Source organism: Sminthopsis crassicaudata, chromosome 5, assembly GCF_048593235.1.
Source record: "Sminthopsis crassicaudata isolate SCR6 chromosome 5, ASM4859323v1, whole genome shotgun sequence".
In the NCBI taxonomy this organism is placed as follows: domain Eukaryota; kingdom Metazoa; phylum Chordata; class Mammalia; order Dasyuromorphia; family Dasyuridae; genus Sminthopsis; species Sminthopsis crassicaudata.
Genome location: NC_133621.1, coordinates 209721574 through 209744726, shown reverse-complemented (window position 1 = coordinate 209744726; position 23153 = coordinate 209721574). Strand labels below are relative to the sequence as shown.

The following is a 23153-nucleotide window of genomic DNA, read 5'->3' as shown; positions in this document are numbered from 1 at the left end:
TTAGAACCTGGGGACGCCACAAAGCGGCCGGGCCCGGCCCGTCTCAGCTCAGCCTCCACTCGGGCTTCTCTCCCCTGGGAGACACAGGGCCCGCCCGGGGACTCTTCCCTTTCCTCAAATCCTTCCAGGGAGCGGGGCTCTGAGCTCCCGCCTGTGACCCACTTAAGTGTAGCTCTCTGGGGGTTATTTCCTGCCCGCCCTTGCCCGGCCTTTGGGGGTGTAGTCCACCCCAATTCCCATGTAAAAAGAAAACATCAAATACCTTTAATCCAGAGTCAAGGATGATGTGGGTCAGATCTAAAGCTGTAAGACTAACCATGTCATTTTACAGGTGAAGAAACCGGGTTTCAAAAAGGTAAGTGATTATTGCCCAAGATCACACTGGGAATAATGGACTCCTTGGACTGAAACTCAACTTTCTTTTGCCTGATGAGCTAGGGCTTCTTAAACTGCCTCCTCACAGGTATTAGTGGGTGCAGGGGCAGCCGGAGAAGCGTGTTGAGTAACACCCACATCGGATCCTGCCCTTTGGTTTCCTAATTCCGTTGAAGAGTTACCATTGACTAGCTAACAAGTACTAGATAATTACTCGTTGGTTTCTGAAGTTAATAGTCTTTGGATTTAGACGGAGAAGGAACCTATGAGATCTAGTTAATGAGCTTTTAATTCTTCAATTCTGTTGTAAGTTGTTTTCCCAATAAGAAATAAGTGATTTTGTACAGAGTTAAAACAATTAGTAGGTGAAGGAATTAGGATTTGAATCCAAGTCTTCTGAATGAATCCAAAATTTTTCCTTTTGTCTCATGTTGCCCTTCACCGAATGCCAGAAAGGCACTGTTGAAAACATTATACAGTCAAAATTGTTGGTTCTAATTGAGTCCTTCAAACCTGATACTACCTCAAAAGGATTGGAAGAACACTGTAGTAGAAACCACTTGAAAAGGAAGAGGACAGTTGTTCAAGTCTTTTGTCTTACAAAGTATAATCAACTCACTTATAATTCTGTTATTGACAGCTTTTCAGGCTATATTAGGAACTTTAACAGTTGTTACAGCCTAAATGTGTGTCTTAGTTAGAAGGGAGAACGTCTTAGTAGTAGAAATGGAGAAAGCATTGATTTGTATCCAAAATCTAAAAAAGCTTGTGTAGCTTCATGAATGCCAGTGGAATTAAGAAATGTGTAGTAGAGACCTCTCTTCCATAGACCATGAAAAACAAGCTTTATCCATAAACAATTTAGCATTTAATTAATGGTCTTTTAATTTCCCAATACTGTTGTTAAATTTTGTTTTCCTAATAAGATCTCCTTAAGGGGAAGGATCTTTCATCTTCTAATTTCTTTTCCCTCTTGTCACCATTGCCTAGCTAATAGGTGTTCAATCAATGTTTGTTGGTTTCAGAAGCTGAAAACAATTGTAAGGCTCTGTTGAAGATACTATATATCTTAAGGATGTTGGTTGGAATTGAAATCTTCAAATCTGACTTCAGTCATACTAAAGGAATATGGAGGACCTTGTGGAAGAAACTTGTTACAAAAGAAAAAAGGGGAAAACATCTGTTTTTTTATCAGAAACTTAGCAAAATTCTAAGGAAAGAGCTAGGTTAGCAAATGAGAAATGTCTGAAGTGTTCCTGACTGAAACAGCTGTATTACCATTGAGGAATGAGGTGCCACCTGCTGGTCAAACTTTTCAAGATCAAAATTATTATTTTCATCCAGTAGTGAGTATTGCCATTTTGATGATTCTTAGTTCTTTGTAACTTCATATTTTGGAAGGAGAGAGATGAAAAAGATTGTAATATGGTTATTTTCTCTGGGATGGAAAATAGCATTCTTCATATATACCATGTAATTTCTTCCCTGAAACAACTTATAGGCAATCATATAACTTGCAGGCAAGTATTAAAATGCTAGTTTTATTATTTTAAACACTTGCATATAATCATACATATATCTATCCACAGAACAGAGGTCAGCAGCAAATCTTCATGATGCACCACTCCTAGGTGATTACCTACCCAGAATTTCCTATGTAAAAAAGGAAGAAAATGTCACCATTTTTGTTACAGACACATCTTGTCAACAACTTTTGTTCTTCCTCCTTTGGTTAAGAACAATGTGTGAGGCTTTAGACCTTACATCGAAAACTAATCTAAGGTCTTCAAAAATAAAGGTACTAAGGATTTTTAAAAGATTCTGTATCTATGGCAACATACAGTTTAATTTTTAACATTGCTATATAACAAGGTTTTGTGGTTCCACAAACTATTCTATTCTATTCTATCTTCTAAATTGTTGCTAAGATATGGTTCCATTTTTACTAGATAGCTTTTTATATGACAGGTCTGTTATATTCATCCATAAAATATGAAACTGTTTCTTTTTGTCCTAAGTCCAGTTAATTATGCAAGCCAGGAATTTGGCCCAAGGGCCATTCCTGAACTGTAGTAATCCATGCAACTGGCACTTGTCTCTTCTATCCCTGGACAATGACAAATTTGTTCATTAGTTTCTATCCTAGCCTTGTAATTTTATACTGAAGGCCTAAGGTCCTCAATACAAATGAATAACATTTTTGCTTTTCCTCTTTTAATGGTATTGTTAATGGAAATGTATGAGCTAGAGATAGTACAAATGCACTTAATGGGATGCTAAAATAAAAAAGTTAGAAAACCATTGACCTATTGATATGCTTGTGTACAACCCATGGTACACATGACATGTTTAATTCAACATTAATATTTGTTGCATACCAACAACAACAACAACAAAATTCTGTTCTGCACATATATATTGTATCTAGGATATACTATAACATATTTAATATGTATGGGAATGCCTGCCATCTAGGGGAGGGGGTGGAGGGAAGGAGAGGAAAATTCGGAACAGAAGGGAGTACAAGGGATAATGTTGTAAAAAATTACCTATGCATATGTACTGTCAAAAATGTTATAATTATAAAATTAATTTAAAAAATATTTGTTGCATACCTATTCAATTCAACAAACATTTCTTAATGGCTTCAAACTTCATAACTCAATGGAAACTTATCCTTTAGTCAAAGAAACCAATATCCTTTTTTTTTTACATTTTAAAATTTATAGCTATTTTTATATACAAAACATATGCATGGGTAATTTTTCGACATTGACCCTTGCAAAAACTTCTGTTTCAACTTTTCCCTTCCTTCCCTCCACCCCCTCCCCATACATGTTAAATATGTTAAAGTATATGTTAAATAACTAATATCCTTTTTATTGCTATATTCAATGGCCTTTTCTCAGTTCTCATTCTTCTTGATTTCTCTGCATCTTTGGGCACTAGTTCTCTTTTCCTCCTTTGTCTTCCATCTACTTCTATATGCTATTCTACTGTCGTCTGATTCTCCTTCTACCTAAGCTGACAATTGCTAGATATTCTATCCCAAAATTGTAGGTATCCTCCAAGGCTTTAACCTATTCCCCTTTCTCTTTACCCTCCCTTTGATGATCTCACCACTTCCATTGGATGAAGTATTATTTCTGTACAGAGGATTTCTAAGTCTATATGTCTAGTCCAAATTTCTCTTTTGAGCTCAAATTCCAGCCTTACCTACACATTTGATATCTCCACTTGGATTTCCTTTGGACATATGAAACTCATTATCTTCTAATCATCTTCCATTTCCTCATCTGTAAAACAAGGAGATTGAATTCATTGATGTCATAGATCCCTTTCAGACTTTATTATTCTATAGATGTCCTTCTTTCTGTTGAAGATATCATGATATTTTTAAAAATATTGTTTTGGATTTTTATTTTCAAAACATAGACATAGTTTTTACCCTTGCAAAATCTTGTGCTCCAAATTTTTTCCTCCCTTCCCCCCACCCGTTACCTACACAGCAATTATTCTATACAGCAATTCTTCTATTCGTATTTCCACAATTATCATGATATATGAGAAAAATCAGATCAAAAAAGAAAACAAAATTAGAAAGAAAACAAAATGCAAGCAAACAACAGCAAAAATGAAAAAACTATGTTGTGTTCCACAGTCCCCACAGTCCTCTCTCTGGGTGCAGATGACTCTCTATCACAAACCCATTGGAATTGGCCTGAATCACCTTTCTGTTGAGAAGTTACGTCCCTCAGAATTGATCATCATGATGTTATGGAATATTATTGTTCTATAAGAAATGACCAGCAGAATGAATACAGAGACGCTTGGAGTGACTTACATCAACTGATGCTGAGTGAAATGAATAGAACCAGAAGATCATTATACACTTCAACAACAATACTGTATGAGGATGTATTCTGATGGAAGTGGATATCTTTGACAAAGAGAAGATCTAATTCAGTTCCAATTGATCAATGATGGGCAGAATCAGCTACGCCCAGAGAAGGAACACTGGGAAATGAATGTGGACTACTTGCATTTTTGTTTTTCTTCCCAGGTTATTTTTATCTTCTGAATCCAATTCTTCTTGTACAACAAGAGAACTGTATGGTTCTGCACATATATATTGGATCTAGGATATACTATAACATATTTAACATGGATAGGACTGCCTGCCATCTAGGGGAGGGGGTGGAGGGAGGGAAGGGAAAAGTCGGATCAGAAGCAAGTGCAAGGGATAATGTTGTAAAAAATTATCCATGCATATGTTCTGTCACTAAAAAGTTATAATAAAAAAAGAACTGATCATCATATATTCTTGTTGCTATGTGCAATGTTCTCTTGGTTCTACTTACCTCACTTAGTATCAGTTCATGTAAGTCTCTCCAGCCCTTTCTAAAGTCATCCTGCTGATAATTTCTTATATAATAACAATATCCCATAACTTATTCAGTCATTCTCCAGCTGATGGACATCCACTGTTTCCAGTTCCTTGCCACTACATAAAGGGCTGCCACAAACATTTTTGCACATGTAGATGCTTTCCCCTTTTTAATGATTTCTTTGGGATACAGACCTAGCAGAAACATTGCTGGATGAAAGGACATACATAATTGTACCCTTTGGGTGCCATTCCAAATTGCTATCCAAAACGGTTGTATCAATTCACAATTCCACCAACAATGTATTTACTGTTCCAGTTTTCCTACATCCCTTCCCAACATTGATCATTATCTTTTCCTGGCTTCTTTGCCAATCTGAGAAGTGTGTAGTGGTACCTCAGAATTGTCCTAATCATCACTAACTCTTTCTTCTCCTTTACCTTCTCTACCCCTCCCCATCACCATATAATAATGGCAGATTCTTGCCAATTCTAAGCATACATTCCACATCTGAACTTTCTTTCCACTTACATGACCACCAGCCATTTCAGCCCCTCGTCTCTTGCAGTATTGCAATGATATCTTAATTGGTCTTCCTGTTTGGTCTTCCTGTTTCCAGCATCATCTCATTTCCAAACCATCATCATAACACATAAAGGTCATGGCTGGAAAGCACAATTTTGATTATAACACTCTCTTATTCAATAATCTCCATTGCTTCTAGAATCAAATACAATTAGTCAACATGGAATTGAAGGTACTTCACAACCTTACTCCAGCCTACTTTATTAAATTTTTTTAACATTACTCTATTTACATACTCTATATTCCAAACCAGGTAAGTAAGTTGCAGTTCCTTAGATGTTTCTGGGTTTTCTTGTGTTAAATATATATAGGAAGTAGAATATGTTTCTTGATGGCACAGGTGGTTTCATTTTTGTGTCTATAGCCTCAGTACCAGGCCTAGCATATAGTAAATATTTAATGGCTGAATTAATTGAATGTTTGTTTGAACATTTAGTAATATGGCTGATTTGCACTTCATGTTTGATGGCCTAAGTAATTTGCAGTTTTTATTTTTCACTTAGATCTCATTAATTCACTATCAGCAGAACAGCACTCAAAATGATGAAAGAAATACAAAATTTAGGTGAAACATGGTCCCTACTCTTGGGGATCTTAAGGTCTGGGAGATTAGTTGTGTATATACATCATTCAAATACATATTGTATACATTAAATTCATTGGAGAGATACTAAACAATGTTGAAGTAAAAGTCCAAGGCAGAATCTGGCTATAATTACTGACCAAAAGGATGTAATGGCAAGACAACAAAGACTGGATCCTTAGCAGAAAATTTTTCACCTGGTCTCTGAACTTAAACTTTTCAATATTTTGATGACTATATTTCAATGTAATTGGTTTGCTTTATAAATTAACTATTATTTTTCACCTTTACAAATATTCTGTCAAGGACACGACCATCCTTCTAAGCCTACAAATTTGGAACCTTAAAAGTTATCCTTGTTTTCTCACACACATACTTGGTCATTTACTGGCTGAGTAGTCTTGGACAAGTTGAACTTTCCTCCTCTGAAGGTTGGCTTGACCAGAACATAGTAGGTTTATTAATTAAAATGAGGATAAGTAAGTGAGGACCAAATAATCCTAAAGCCTCTGGAGGGCTATAAGCTTCCTAAAAAGGAAGGAAGGGAGAAAAAAAAAAAAAGGAACTCAAAAATCTCACAAAAATCTCTATAGAGACAATGCAAAACAAAGAATAGTATTTTCACTTTTTTTTTCTCATGGGTTTTTCTTTATTCTGATTTTTCTTTCCCAAGATGATCCATATGGAAACATGTTTAAAATGAATATATATGTATGATTTATATTAGATTGCTTGCTGTCTTGGAGGGGGGGAGTGGGAGAGAAGCATTTGGAACCCAGAATCTTTTAAAAATGAATGTTGAAAACTATTTTTACATGTAATTGGAAAAAATAAAATTATTTTAAATGTGTGGGGGGAAATAAAAGCAATGGCTTATGTGTTGCATGCTTCAGTTGCTACTGATAATGCAATAATGCATACTATCACTCTTCATTCAGGGACATTCATTATAAGTTAGGTCATGCACTAATAGCCCTCTTTAACACCAGATAGGTCTTGGGAAGCTTTTTTTGTTAAAAGGAAAAGGTACATTTAAGATTGAATTCAACTGGGTCCCTCAGGTTCTAATGCCCATCACAAAAAGATTTAGGGTCTGTCAGAGCTTGAGACCTCCACTCCTATCCTGACATCCTACCATCTCTCTTAGCTCAGTGGGTCCCTGCCTCTGAAAATCTGGTGATGCCATATTATGCTGAGCATGAGAACATATGATCCTCTAAGAATGATACAGTTGTCTGTGCTCAACTGGACTCCATGCAAGTCAGATAATCTATCTATGCATCATGATTCTTGATTTGCAAATGGCAAAATGACTTCCATTAAAGGGAGAACTTTCTTAATCATTTTGCCCCCTAATTGCTGGAATAGAGTGTTCTCCTCTCAAAAGTCATGTCCATGATGAAATCATGTCAACCAAGAAAGGAGGGAGACATTACTCCAATGGTTTTTTGGATCTAGTCTCCAGAAAGACTTAATCAGAATGTATGGACTGCTTTAACCATAAATCTAATCCAATTTAGTTCTTCATTCCTTCTTCATTCCTTCCATAGTACAGTTCTCAGGCCTTTTGAGGTCCCCTGCCCCTCTAGAGAGTGCCCTATACCTGTTAAAATTCCCCTCAATTATAAGGTCTCCTTTTTCCTGAGATAGGTTGAAAACTGCCTTCCTATAAGGATTTTGGGATTGGGTAATATTGTTGGGGGGTACCTTTACTTTCCAGAGACATGATAGGGACACAAAACTGTATAACTATGGTGTATAAGCAGTTATCTTGAATAAAGGGGATTCGGTAGATGATGTGGGGTAATCCTGAGTTTATTGCTAAAGGAAAGGAAGAATTGTTGCCCTGTTCTCTTGGAAGGATCAGGAAGCCCCTTTGTGGAGGCCTCTAGGGAAGCAGGTATTTGGTATTACTTCCTGCCCTCAAGGAGTTTACATTCTAATGGAAAACACACATATAGAAATTTGTTCGTGCAAGATGCGTAGCAGATGGAAGACAAAGAAATCAGTAGTAATTGGGGTTCATGGCAAGTCTCCTGTAGGAGGTGCCTGAACTGATTGTAAACAGTGGGAGTTATTCAAAGGAACATTCAGGCAAGGAGCACAGGCAGTAAAAAAAAATTACAGTGATAGAAAATGGAATTATATACAGATAAAGTCAAGTAGGTCAGAACTGCTGGATAATCAGAGACTGTAAGGTGGTACAAATCCAATCATAAATACATTGTGACTGGGCAAATCACTCAGTATTCTCACTGTAAAACAGGAAGTAATCAAAGTACCTCCCTCCCAGATTTATTGTGAAGCTCAAATGAGCTTAATGCTTGTAAAGCAGTTAGTACAGTGCCTAGCACATAGTAGTAGTTCAATAAATGTTCATTTCCTTCCATCAAGTGTATGGAAGGGAGTTAAAAAAGGAAGTGTTAAATGCCAGAGTTTATATTTTCTCCTAGAGATAAGTTGTCATTAGAGTTTATTTAGTATTAGGGTGAATCCTTTCATGACAGTGATTCAGGGATCAAGAATTTGGGAATGAAGTCGAGATGTATGCTAGACATGTAGGAAGGGAAATACAGATCACAGACAGTAAACTAGGAGATCTGGGGTTTCATTTAAAATGTAGGTGTGCTTGATACAGTTGTCTCTGCCCAACTGGACTCCATGCAAGTCATGATGTGGGGTACACACAGCTGTGTGCTTCAGCTAGAAATCCCATTTCTTTTGATCTTTTATAGCACTGTGTACTCACAATACTTTTTAACATACACTAATTTACATTATAGGTCAGGTAGGTGACAGTGGCACTGAGCTTGTAATCAGAAAGAATCATGTTAATGAATTCATAGCTGGCCTCAGACACTTATTAGATGTGTGATCCTGGGCAAGTCACTTAATTCTGTTTGCCTCAGTTTCCTCTTCTGTACGATGAGCTAGACAAAGAAATAGCAATTACTCCAGTGCCTTTGCCAAGAAAAACCCAAATGGAGTCATGAAGAGTTGGATACAACTGAATAATAACAAATTCATATTTATTTACATAGTTATTCTCTCATATTAGGTTGTGAGTTCTGTAAGGGCAGGAAATGTATCTTGTTTTCTTTATGTTACTAAGCACATATAATCCCTTCTATCTCCACAGCAGATACATTTGAATTTCATTGAATTTATGTCCTTACATTGTTGCCCATCATCCTTAATGTTCTGCAATTCTAGAAACCTGTAGATAGCAAAAGAATGAATTAAGACCTTTAAAAAAGATACTAGGGCATTTTATTTAGTTATCTTAGAGAAAACTTTTATCTCAATTTTAATACTAAAATTACAATAAATTAAATGAAAGACATTGATTTCATTCTTTTAAAAAAATACTGATGGGATGTTTCAGGCTGATTTCCCTGAGAGAGAAAGAAAAAATGACAGACAGAAAATCTAAACTTTGTTCCTAGAAACACCTTTTAGTTACAGATAACACTTCCTTTTGTCTAGACCTACCAGTACTGCAATTTACCCTTGGTTTTTAGGCATATGGATATGTGAGAGGAAGGCATGGAGAGAGAGAAAAGATTCCAGTTTGAACATCTCAAGAACCAGAACTCTGTCTGTCCCTTTTGTTTTTCTTTCACATCTCAGCTAAAATCCCACCTTCTGCAAAAAGCTTTTCCTAATCCCCCTTAATGCTAGTACAGTCCCTCTGTTGATTCTCTCTTAATTTATCTTGACTATATCTTGTTTGTTCAGAGTTGTTTGCATTATTAAGTCCCCCCACTGGAGAGTAGGATTGCTTGTTGACTGACGGCTCCCTTTGATTTATGAGTAACATCGTAGATTAATAACAGTTTTCCTTAAACTCATCTCCGAGTATTTGATATTCCTGCTCAATCAATTGAATCTAGGATTGAATATGAGCTCTTCTGTTTAACTGTCAAGGTACTACACAACCACATCCCAATCTATTTTTATTTTTATTTTATTGAACATTATGCTTGAACTCTGCAATACTGCCAAATTGGCCTTGTCTCTTGCAGGGAGCTTCCACTTTCCATGGATTCTGTGGCTTTACATGCCTGCATGCCTGCAGTACATTACCTACTTACCTCCATATTCCCTTTCCCTAAGAGGAAGATCAAGGAGGTACATGGAGTCCTTATTGATTTACCTATACTAGTGTACTTCCTCCTAATTACATCATATTTAACTACTTGGTATATATTTGCATTTATGAATTTTATGTATATACTTTATTTGGGGGTTGTCCTATTACAATGTAAGGTCCTTTCAAGTAGAGATTTTTTTTCATTCTTTGTATTTGTAATCTGAGTACCTAGCACAGTATCTGGAACATGGGAGTGCTTAATAAATTTCTTAATTTACTGAATGTAAGCAAAATTGCAAGAATAATGTTTAACCCATATTAAAAAAAAAAAATCCTAGCTAACTTTCCAAGCAGTTGGACATGAATGGTGTAATAATTTATATATGTATGTATATATATCATAAATAATAATTACATTATAGTAATCCCTTTCACTTCATGACTTTACCCATAATGGTTTCAAAATATTGTGAATTTAAATGGGAATTTTTTGGTGGGAGTTTTAGGAAGGCCAACAGATGACACAGAAAAAGTATTTTTACTTAACATTGACCTACATAGAGATTATGACCAAACACAGCCCAGATTTTAAAATAAAGTACTGTAAACACTTATAAAAGAAAAAAGAAAAAACCAGACTTCTTTGGTACTAAGGGAGGACCAAACACTGTATGGGGATTTTCCAAACCACAGAGCATGAGGCCCTTTACCACCTCCTTCCCTCCCGCCCCCCCATGATATGGAGAGAATAATTATTCATTAACAGGTCTGATTTGACTTCTGCTTGACCTTATTTTTTTCCCCATTAAAAAGTTTTGAAGGGGTTTTTGTTGTTTTTAAATGGAAGGGCTCTATCTCTTATTTCTTCAGTTAGAGTCAGATTGTACATGTGTAAAGTTATATGACATCTGAAGAAGATTTGGCACCTAAATTGAAAAACATCTTTAATCACTAGAATGATTACTTGATGAAAAATCATTTTACTTTTACAATAGAGATTAAGCTCCAATTTTTAAGATAATTTTCTAATAGGAGCCATCCATAAACATACAAATTACACTTCCTGCTTCTGACCCACCAAATGTTGTCACACAAGTATTTTCTCAGAAGCAGGAAAAGCAATTTCACAGAAGTTCCTTAGCAAAGTAATCTTTGACTTTGAGGTCTTGATGAGGCATTAAAGTTGTAATTTAGTGGAGGATTCTGTTCACCATAGATTCTAATAAATGCACTTTAAATTTATTGAATTATTTTTCAACTTTTTGGGCAACTAGAAAACTTTTTAAGATCTTCCTGACCCTGGATCTTTTCAACATTATTTGGTTTGAAGTATTATGATTTTCCAAACTCCAGAAATTATTGTACAACTCAGGTATAAAGGTTCATTAGTGTCAGGTAAGGTAAAGATGTAGTTTGATATAGGGTGAGAGGAGAAAGGAATCCCGAGACAGCTAACAAATTAGAAAAAACTAAAATTCAAGAGAATTCCAAGAACCAGGCAAAAGGAGCGTGTTTATAAACAAAGAATTGGGGGAGGGGGGAAGGAAGCAAAACAAACAAACAAAAAACCCAAAACATTTAAAAGACTGAAGACTATATAAACATAGGAAGTTCAAATAGAAAGAAATAAAGACATAGTATATCGAGAGAGAAGAATGATTGAGGCATATGGCTGGAGGAAGGGGGGGTGGTGGTAAGGACAGATTTAGATTTTTAAAAATAAGGTTCTCTTATTAAGAGTGTTGGACTTGGGAAAGTCTATGAGAACCAGCAAGTCCTTTCTCTGACATTTGCTAGCTACATGACCGTGGCAAATCATTTTATTTTCAGTCTCTGTTTTCTTATTTGTAAAAATGGGAATAATCAAAAGTTCTAGAACTTGTTTCTTTTTTAATTTAATAGCATTTTATTTTTTCCAATTACATGTAAAGCAATTTTCCAACATTCATTTCTTGAAAGATTTTTAATTCCAAACTTTTTTCCATCCCTCTCCAAGCAATCTGATCTAAGTTATACATGTGCAGTGATGTGAAATATTTCTACATTGATCACACAGAACTTAGTTTCACAGGGTTATTGTGAGGATCAAACAAGATACATCTGTAAGGCCTTTGCAGTCTTTAAAGATATAGGTAGATAGATAGATGTATATATAAATCTACATATATATGTAAATGCATGTCCTCCATGGGGGAATGCTGTCCCCCAAATATAGCATGGGGCTGTCATGGTATGAACTGAATAGATAGAGGCAGAATAGATACTCCAGCCCCTTCTTCCACTACTCTCCAAAGTAGATTTTAATTACTGTTGGGAGAGAGAGTAGGAGATTGAAGCCAATTTGGCCACCCTGCTAGTCTCAGAGAGAGCATAACAGGCTAGAATTATATTTGCTCTCTTAGATATTGATCTAGAGGATGTGATTTTCAGATTCAAACTAACTTCTGGTCACTGTTTCATTAATGGGGGAAGCAGATTCCCAAGGTTCGATTCCTTCTCCACCAATTACCAGTTCTTCTTTGTCAGTATATATCAATTAAATATGTCAACACATATCAATTAGAAAAGGAAAAAAAAAACCCAAACCCAAAAAACTCCATCATTTTCCCAAGTGAATAGCAAAACAGCACTCAGAGAAAATATAAAGGGGAATATAGACAATATAGAGTGAGGGAATGCTTTCATTGGGAGTAACATAACTCAGCTTAAACAAGAGACAGAATCCTAGATCTCAATTCAAAGGTAAGTTCTTTGAAGTCTCTAATGCAGCCAACTGGAGATAGGAAGATGATGGAGATTGCCAGCTCCTCTCCTGTCAGCTCTTCCTTCTGCAACCTTGGAGTAAGTGGGTGAGAGGAGAGAATTAACATGCTCCATCCTTTCAAAGCAGTAAGAGTCTGAAGCAACTGAAGAGTAGGTAACAAAGGTAACAATTGGAAGACAATTGGTAGAAACTGAAAGAGACTGGAGACTGCCTCTGATGCACTTTCATGTCATTGCCCTGTATCAATTAGAAAAAAATCTCATATCAACAGGCTGTGGAACTGAGTATATAGGTATATGTACATGTATGTGTTGTGTGGTATATATATAATATGCGTATATAAATGTTAACTATTTTTATTAATTTAACTACTTTGGAGGTATGGTAGTTAGATTTATGGTTCATCTTTTCAAGAAACAAGTCCAAGCATAGAGAACTTTTCAGTTTGAAATGGGAAGGGAACTTATATATATATTAAGCACTTTGTTTAATCACTTTGCATAGAATACTGTGCTAAGTGCTATACAAATATCTCATTTAATCCTCCCAACAATCCTAGGAAATGGATGCTATTATAATTATGCCTATTTTACAGTTTAAGAAACTGAGGCAGACAGCTATAAAGTGACTTTTCTGAGGCTTAGACAGATAGTTAAGTGTCTAAGGTTGGATTTGAACTCATCTGGAGTGGTCTTTCTGACTTCAGGCTTTATACACACTATCCCAGTCTGTACCACTTAGCTGCCTTTGAAATAAACATTTTCCAAACAATGATAGTATCTTTCATATACCATTTCAATACAGTTATTGAATTCACCTCAGCTTTCTTGTTCTCACAGAGAATTTTGACCTATTTGTATCTCTTCTATTAATTAGTAAGCTGTTTGAGGGCATAGTCTTATGTTTTAACTTTCCTTTGTACTCCATAAGCACTGGGAATTAGTTGTTTTGAGCATATTGTTCATTAATTTTTTTTTTTGCACAGAAGCACAATCCTATTTTATTTTTATGCTGATACATTTTGTTTGATACAATGGTTGCTTTATTCAATATAGATGTATATAAATGCTGAATGTGCTTCCTAATTTTAAAAGTAAAGGCCGAGTTTTTTTTTTTTTAAGACAAAGTCTTAAGTTCTGCATTTATTTAGTCATCCATTTATTAATTAACTCATAAATTATTTATTAAGTGATAGCTATGAGTCTGCACTGTGCTAAACATTGTAGATATAGATGGGAAACTCTCCTGGGATACAATCTAGTGTAACATTGTTAGGTCAAAGAGTATGTATGATTTTATAGCTCTTTGGACATAGATCATATCCTTTGATCATTTATCAATTGGGGAATGGCTCTTTTTTATTTATTTTACAAACTTGACTCAGTTCCCTATACATTTGTGAAATGAGGTCTTCATCAGAGAAACTTACTTCAAAATTCTTTTCACAATTACTATCACTAATAGCATTTCCAGTCTGTTCCAGAGGATAAAGTGAGGCTGGTGACTTTGCACAGCCTACTCTCACTTAAATCCATGGCATCTCCCTGATGTCATGGTCTTCTTCAAGAATAAAGAACAAACAACATTTTTATCTCATGGTAACATAACAGTTTTCTCAGTAGTGAGCTTTCCCTTCCAGAATGATTCTTTTATGAAGGCAAATTAGGCCATCTTTCATCTCAATTCTTAGCTAGCCTTTAAGTTATTCAATTTACTGAGACCTGGAAAAAGACTTTGGCTTATAAAGGCCAAAGTCTCCCACTGTAACGTGGGCCATCACCAGTTGTGAGAAATACTGAAAAGTTGTGTTTCCATGGAGTGTTGCAAGCTTCAAAGTATTGTGGGATAGTGAGTATCACTGATTGAGATTTTCACAATGTGAGAGTTTAAGGAAGGTTAAGATTCCACAGAACAAATGATCAATAAAAGGCTTGGGCAAACAAGAATTGGGGAGCTAGGAAGGTACAGATAGATTCAAGAAATTAGAAAGAGTTTTGTGGTTTTTAAGAAACCCACAAACTTAATATCTATCTAGCCCAAACTAGTTGGGGTCAATGACTTGATTTGACTAAATTACTATTGCCTGCTTAGTAGGCTAATTGTATATTAAACAACAAACCCTGTAGGTGGAGGTTTGTTTGTTTTTTGTTTGTTTGGTTTTTTTTTTTTTTGCCATTTTTGAACCTTGGATGTATGACAGGGGAAGGGGAACATTTATACATATTTAGGGGTTTATATGTAGTAGATGTATCAGAAAGATTGTAACCTGGATAAAATGGACCAATCTGTTCTCTGAAGAGAAGGACTGTGTCAAACTAGCAGGTATAAAGATTCTGTGCTCAGGGCTGTCTCTTCCCTAAGAGGAATGGGACCTACTTCTGGCCAGAAAAAGATGATTCTTTAAGGTTCTTTAATTAATTTTCCTCACTATCTGATTTTCAGTATCAAGAGAGTATTTCTAACAGTCTTGACATATGTTTTGCCACTGGATTCTGGTGAGGGGAGAGTGATGACTTTGGTGATGACTTTGCACTGCTCTGCCTCACTCAAATCCAAATCACTTTCAAGTCAAGATATCAAGCTCTGGGGGCAGCTAGGTGGCGCAGTGGATAGAGCACCAGCCCTGAATTCAGGAGGACCGGAGTTAAAATATGGTTTCAGACACTTAACACTTCGTAGCTGTGTGACCCTGGGCAAGTCACTTAACTCCAGCCTCAGGGAAAAAAAAAAAAAAAAAAAAAGATATCACCCTCTTAAAGTCATTGATCTTCTTCAGGAATGAAGGGCAATCAATTGCTCATGGCTGGTGGGAGAATTATTTATTATTATTATTGTTATTATTAGGAACTGAGGAACAAAGACCTTACTAGGGGAGAATAACTAAAGGGTACTGAACTTTAGAAACAGCTGAGTTTAGCATCTGATCAATTGGTGAATAATTAGTTAAAATAGGAAATTACTAGAAGACTGGATTGTAATCTTTGCTCTTCCATTCCTCAGCACTTTCATCCTTCTTCCATAATAGCAATATCAGTTCCCAAGCACATATTAAGTACTTACTCTGTGTCAGGCACTGTGTTAATGGCTTGATGATACAAAAAGATGGGAAAAACAGATTATTTTTACCTTTCGAATCCAATTCTTCCTTTGCAACAACAACAACAAAATTCAGTTCTGCACATATATATTGTACCTAGGATATACTATAACATATTTAATATGTATGGGAATGCCTGCCATCTAGGGGAGAGGGTGGAGGGAAGGAGGGGAAAAATTTGGAACACAAGGGAATATAAGAGATAATGTTGTAAAAAATTACCTATGCATATATATTGTCAAAAAAAAAAAGTTATAAAGTTAATTAAAAAAAAAACTATGAAAAAAAAAAAAAGATGGGGGAAAACCCCTAAACAAAAACAGTCCTCTCTCTTTCAAGGAGCACCCAGTCTCCTTAAGATAGGTGGAGACAGCAGGCAAACAACTAAATATAAAGGAAATATAGAGTAAACTGGAGATAATCAACCAGAGGGACGGCATTAAAGGAGATCAGAAAAGGCTTTATGTAGAAGGAGTTTTAGCTGGGACTAGAAGAAAAGCTCTCCTCTTTGGGGCTCAATTTTCTCCTCTGTGGCTCCTGTCAGTCCCAGCTGAATTTGGCTTTGAAAGTTCAACTGCTGTCCAGTTTCCTGTTTTGTGCTCCAGAGTGTGGTTGTGGTGTTTTTTTTTTTTTTTTTTTTTTTTTTTAAACCTGCTTCAGGCACTAAAAATGCAAGTTTTTAAGAAAACAGTAGATTCAAACTCCAAGGAAAATAATTTTAACTAGATAAAACTTCCAAATTTTCCTGCCTTAAGATATTTTTCCCTCTCTAAGTTTAATCAATTCATTTTAAAGGGGAGAAGTGAAAAATACCCTTTTCAAAGAAACTCCAGTATGCACACAGACATTTCTTCCAATATAAGCAAGTTGTTGCTGACCATAGCATGAGATATCAACCTTTATTTTGATTGATTTTAGAGGTATAGTCCATAGGATTTTCTTGGCAATACTGAGGGAGCATTAAGTGTGCAGTGAATATAAAATCAAGGGTCCTTGTTCTGCTGCCTGCAGTCACAATTTCTAAAATCCTCCATTATCCTGGCTTAAAATAAGGGGGACTAGACAGTAAATCTTAAATTCTGCAATTAGAAAACAAATGAATGAAAAAGTATTTTCTTTTGCAAAGCAAAATAGTCCCTGATCTCAAGAAACTTACATTCTAACATGAGATATAATCCATATTTGAAGTTTCTGCTATCAGATGGAAAGAACTCATAGTATTTATTTTACAGAATACGTAACATAAAATCTTTCATCTCAATTCTTAGCTAGCCTTTAAATTATTCAATTTCCATAACAGTACAATAAAAAAGGTGATTGTATAAAAAACAGTAAATTTATTATGTATAACTTGCTATCCCTTTAAAATATAAAGTGATTTGAAAATATCTTTTTTCCTTCATTTCCTTTTATTCTCCTCACTCCAGGGCTACCATTAGACACAAATGGGTGAGTATTCACATATACACATTTTTATGTATATATGCATGTAAATATACATACATGAAATCATTCTATTCATACTTGTATTTATCATCAGTTCTTTCTCTGAATACAGATAGCATCTTTATGTCTTTTATAGTTAAGATGAGTATTTATTTGATTTTTATTTTCCCCAGTTACACATAACAAACTTTTCTTTTGATTACACATATGCATTCATTTAAAAAAACAAAACAAAACATTTCCTTATGAATCATATTGGGAGAGAAAAATCAGAACAAAAGGGAAAAAAATCTTGAGAGGAAAAAAATGAACATTGGATGTGTTGATTTACATTCTGTCTCCTTCCGATGTAATATGATTTTGTGGTCCTCTGATTTTAGGGGGGGGGGCTTCTGTTCTGGCAATAAGTCAGTGATTCTAGATTTTCTGTTTTTGGGGTTTGCCTCAGGAAACTTTCATACCCAATCTGTCTGATTCTGACCATTCTTTAGATAGCCTCTGGCCTCAGGATAGTCCCACAGATCAAACTCCTGAGACAATAGTGAATAAAACCACTTTTCAATTCACTGTTGATTGATAATCTGATCAGTAATAGTCTGGTCAAAGAGAACCAAAATCCTTCCTACCTATGAGTTTAGAATTAGCATATCAAGGCTAAAAACTGGATAAATGGTGTTTGAATTGAGCCTTGAAAGAAACCAGGCTAAGAAGCTAAGAAGAGAGAGCCTTGTAGACCTGGGGAATATCCCATCAGGGAAAAAGTACAGAGATGGGAAATGGGGAGTTATGTTTGAAGAACAGCAAGTAGATACATTTTGTTGGATCACAGAAATGCCTGAAGAATAGAATGTTGGGAGACTAGGAAGGTATGAAGAAGCCAGATAGTGAAGAATGTTAAATATCAAATAAAAGGCTTTATAGAAAGGTCACTTCAACAGCCAACTGGAGAGTAGACCATGAATTATGAAGAGGACTTAAAATTAGCCTAATTGTTATTTATGAGAACTTTGCTCCTAGTGATGAGAGTTAGGTAAGGGATACCCGAATGAAATTAGGGTTAATTGAGGTCTAGTGGCAGGTTTGGGGCACAGGGAGTCAAATAGAGCTCTCCTGCAACTCCTTTGAATTCGGTGCAAGGATACAGGGTTAAATAAGGTCTAGTAGCGGTGCAGAGTCCCCTGTAAAGGAATTTACAGGCCTGAAAACCTATATTGATAAGAGGTTTATTTGGGATTTGGAAATAAGGGTAAAGGTAGAAAGACGCCAGGGCCATAGCTGGCACCAGGCAGACCGGAACCCAAACATGGCCGGTGTAAAGGTGCCATGTTTGGGGCTCCTGCCAAGAGTGGGCTCCAGGGTTCCCCTTTTTATAATGGGGGCTTTTGGTAATTTTGAAGGTGGGTGGAGTCCCATATTGGCTCCTGGCTGGTTTCTACCAGGGTTAGAATTGAATAGAATTCAATGGGTTTTTAGATAAGGAGGAAGCTGTCTGTGGGGGTTTGGGAAACCTGAGCAGATCATTAGAGTGGGGACTAAGACAGCCCAAGTTAGCTCAGATCCAGTGGGGACTGGGAAAGCTCCGATAGTTCCCATTGGGATTCATGGGGGCTAGGAAAGGAATCTTTAACCCATATCACTAGTATTTTCTCTCCAGCTCTCTTGGTATCACTCTGTGGGCCCCTGCCAGTGGGGAGATAACTCCTTAGTCTTTAGTCAGGAGTTTAGTCCAGGCCCACTCTGTGGGCAGTGGGGGCATTCAGGATTGTTGGGTGTGCCCTCAGCATCCTCAAGCAGCCCACATATTAGACCTGATGCATTATTTTCAAAGGTCCCTTTCCCAAATGTCACCATACCCACCCTGGATGCACCCCACTTGTACTAGCTACTGCAGGGGAATACCTAACCTGACTGTTTTGTTTTCTTGCCAGCAAGATAATTGTGATGAGAGAAAGGAAAGGGGGAACCCCGTTTGCTGGCGCAAAGATAGTAAAATAATTCCATAAGGCGCAGTGTCCCCTGTAAATGAATTTACAGGCCCGAAAACCTAGATTGATAAATAAAAGGTTTATTGTAGAAATTTGGAAGTAAAGTTCAGTTAGAAAGACGCCAGGGCCAGAGGTGGCCACTGGTCAGGCAGGAATCCTTACATGGCCAGAAGGATACCATGTGTTGGGGGGAAGGACTCCTGCAAAGAGAGAGCTCTGGCTTGGCTCTTTTATACCTAAAAGATTGTGGGTGGTTCCAAGTTCTTGTCGGGCTTTTCAGATAAGGAAGAAACTGTTTGTGGGAGGCTGAGAAAACCCAAGCCAGCTTAGATCCAGTGGGGGCTGGGCCTGGATATTTAGCCATGGGGGTTGGGAAATCAGAAAGGAATCTTAAAGGGATTTCAACCCCCATCAATTGTAGGGTATCATTCTAAAATTGTTCTGGCAAACTTGCTTATAATGCTTCTATGCCACCTTCCTTGAAGCTTTTTCATAACTTCCTGAGAACTAACATTCCGAATTCCAAAGCCAACCAGTAGAAACAAAGGGCTACACCAGGTCTACACCAAGGCTACACCGGGGCTACACCAAGGTACTCATTTGAAAAAAAAAAAAAAAAAAAAGCTCTCCAATTCCTTGTGAAAACTATTTTCACTGGTCACAAGCTAGGAGATTTAAACAGATTTGTCAAACATGCCTAGTTTGTGAAAGAACTGCTAAACTCCCCATCCTGAAGACTATTTGGAGGAGGGGTACATACTTAGAGAAGGCCTGACAGATGAATTTTACACATATGTCCCCTCTCAGGGGCTTTAAACTGCTTTTTGGTTTTTGTCGTCACCTTTACTAATTGGGTAAAAGCCTTCCCTTGTAAGACTGAAGGCTCAAGTTTCTGCCAAAGGAGATCAAACCCATTTAAGATGAATTATCTCCACTCTGCATGCCATCCTCTCTACCCAATGCTTAACACCTTTTAAACATGGTGCTTGCACCCTAGGTCATCCGAGTGCTTCTTTCACTGTGTATAATGCCAATGCTTCAGACACTGCCTCCACCCTTTCAAGGAGACAAAAGCCGGGATTTGGGGGAAAACATTCTTTGGTATTTATTCTAGGAAAAGCTGTCTGAATAAGAGGCATTCATGATAGCTTCATTCCCCCCCCCCCCCCAGCCTTGGATATTGTCCCTACTATCTCCACTTTTAATTTAATTTAATTTTTTTTTTTTTTGCTCATATTTGGCCCCTGCATTTTAACCTACTTGTGAGATTTGTTTCTTCAAGGCTCTAAGCTATGAACTTCCAATTACTTATTCAATCTATCATTGGCTAACTGATTTTGAAATCCAGCACTCTCCTGAATGCTGCTGCCATCTTGTTTCCCCTCCTCAGCCTGGACCCCACTGAGCCTTATCCTACTCCCCTTATCAGCATGAAGCAGCTCCAAAAGATGAAGTCTCTGTCCCTTTGTCCCAAATAAACTTGGGGTACAAACTGCTTGAGGGAAATATGTAATATTGATGAAGTATGGTACCAGAAGTGGGGTACCTTCTACTCCAGAAGGTAGTTCGGAAGTGAAAGAATTCACTAACTCTCAGAGGCTATGGCAAAAGAGGAAGCTTTATTATTTAAACACCAAGAGGTATTCTCTTAGTGAGCATATCGTTCTCAAAGGAGAGAGATCGGCAAAGAATCATTTTCCATAAGACCTATTTTTAAGTGTAATTCTTGGAGAAGTTTGATAATTCTCAATTGAATGTGAAATTTCTCCTGGGATTGTGATTTCCTGACAAGATCAATAGAGTTTGATTGGCTCTTGAATGGCATAGCTAATTATACTCTGAGAGGATGAGACACCATTCGGAGCTATTGCTCAAAGGGGGTATGGTTTCTGTGATTTTACATAATTTTACAGAGTTCACCCACATCAATATGATTTTGTAGTCTCCTGATTTTGGGGGGGAGGGTCTTCTGTTCTGGCAATAAGTCAGTGACTCTAGATTTTCTGACTTTGAAGTCTGCCTCAGGAAACTCCTACACTCAGTTTGTCTGATTCTGACCACTCCTTAGTCAGACAGCTTCTGGCCTCCAGACAGTCCCACAGATCAAACTCCTGAAACAATAAGACCACTCCTCAATTCACTGCTGATCTGGTCAGTAATAATCTGGTCAATGAGAATCAAATTCCTTCCTACCTATGAGTCATAGAATTAGCATAACAATACCGGAAACTGGATAAATATGTCTCCTTGCTTCTTTTCACTGCTGAATTCTCTTAGAATTCCAGCCCGCTGTTGTAATGGCAAATTCTTTTGGTAGACGTAGACTGACACTGGTCAGACGACCCCAAACTTTTGGGGTGCACTTTCTTAACACTTAGTTCTTTCTCCGGACTCGGTGTTTTCTATACAAAGTTTGCTGTATTGCCTTGATTAACTGAACTAAGAGAACTAAGTTTGTCACAATCTTGCTGTAGCTATGTACAATGTTTTCCTGTTTCACTCAGCATCACTTCATGCACATCTTTCCAGACCTTTCTAATCAGCTTGTTCATTTTTTAATATATCCCATTACTTTCACATACCATAACTTATTCAGCCATTCCTCAGTTGATGGGCATCCACTTAATAGGATTTTTTTATAATAGTCAAAATCATGGTCTTTTTAGAGTGCAACAGAGCAGATGATGGTTTTAATGCTGCTTCTAAGTCCCTTCCACGGTTAAAATAGCACGTCTCTGATTTTGACTATTTGTCGGGGATTTGGGTGTTGAGAACTCTCTTTTCCCTCTTCACTAGGCCTGCTGAAAAGGCTGGGCCTTGACTACCTGCAGAAGGAGTTGCCACGTCACATTTCTAGGGGTGGCTTCCCACAGTGTTGGCTTGGAGATGGGGAACAGAAGGAGAGAAGAGAAATTTCTGTATCACAATAAAGTTGGCTTGAAAATTACCTCGTCAAGGATATTTTTCATCTCTTCCTTCTAAAATGAATTAAATATGGAGAAAAATGATCTTAAAGAGAGAAAAACTTTAGCTGTTATCTAATTTGAATTATTTCTCAACAGCCACAGGTGACAATTTTAATGCTGAGTAGTTTTAGTTACTAAATCTCTTGCTTGTACTTAGTGTATGTCTTCCCACCCCAACCCCTTAGATCAACTCCTTAATTTGAACACTATTTTTATAATATTATATTCATTGTCAGAGCTTTGTCCCTGCCACAAAAAAAAAAAAAAAAAAAAAAAGCCAAAAATTTACAAAAAAAAAAAAGTAGGTTCCTTGAAGTCTTGTATGTTTCCACCCTAATACGCTGGAGGCAACTCAAAGAACTGAATGTTAAATTTCATTGAAAATACTTAACTCTCGGAAATAGGCAAACATTAAAAATCAGGTCTGGTTTATTTTGCTCTTTGACTAAGAAAGCGGAGACAATGTGAGTTTAATTTAAAAGCTGTTGTACGAACATTGCCCACTCCCGGTTAAACATTTGCCAGCCTCCTAAGGTACTGCCTTAACACATAGTAGGCATTATTTTATTGACATGATTTGAGGTCAATTACAGAGACTGCTTAGTATGTGTCCGAGCAAAGGCCTGAGGCTCGTGCATCTAATTGAATTTCCAGGATCCATTTATCCGTGCTCCTGAATTTGCACGGAATTTCCATCTAATCCGGGATCCGCAAAAGCGTGCTCACAAACCAGTTACCGCGGCTGGAGTAAGAGTTTGTAAAAGTCAGTCAACTACACGAAGGCATGCGCGCAGCAGAGCACGGGGATGGGGTGGGGTTAAGGGGAGGGTAGGAACAGGGGTGGGGAGAATACTCCATTTCCCACAATGCA

General features: G+C 37.0%; 1 long non-coding RNA gene across 2 annotated transcripts; it reads left to right on the top strand.

Annotated features, from left to right (window-relative positions):
- Window positions 1-48: 48 nt before the first annotated feature.
- Window positions 49-22242, top strand: LOC141544070 (uncharacterized). 2 transcript variants are annotated; one of them, XR_012482534.1, is made up of 3 exons: window positions 49-355; window positions 1401-1721; window positions 22113-22242. It is a non-coding gene; the product is annotated as an uncharacterized LOC141544070 (long non-coding RNA). The 2 variants fall into 2 exon arrangements; XR_012482533.1 differs by lacking the exon at window positions 22113-22242 and adding an exon at window positions 1965-2271 and having other exon boundaries at window positions 50-355.
- Window positions 22243-23153: the final 911 nt, after the last annotated feature.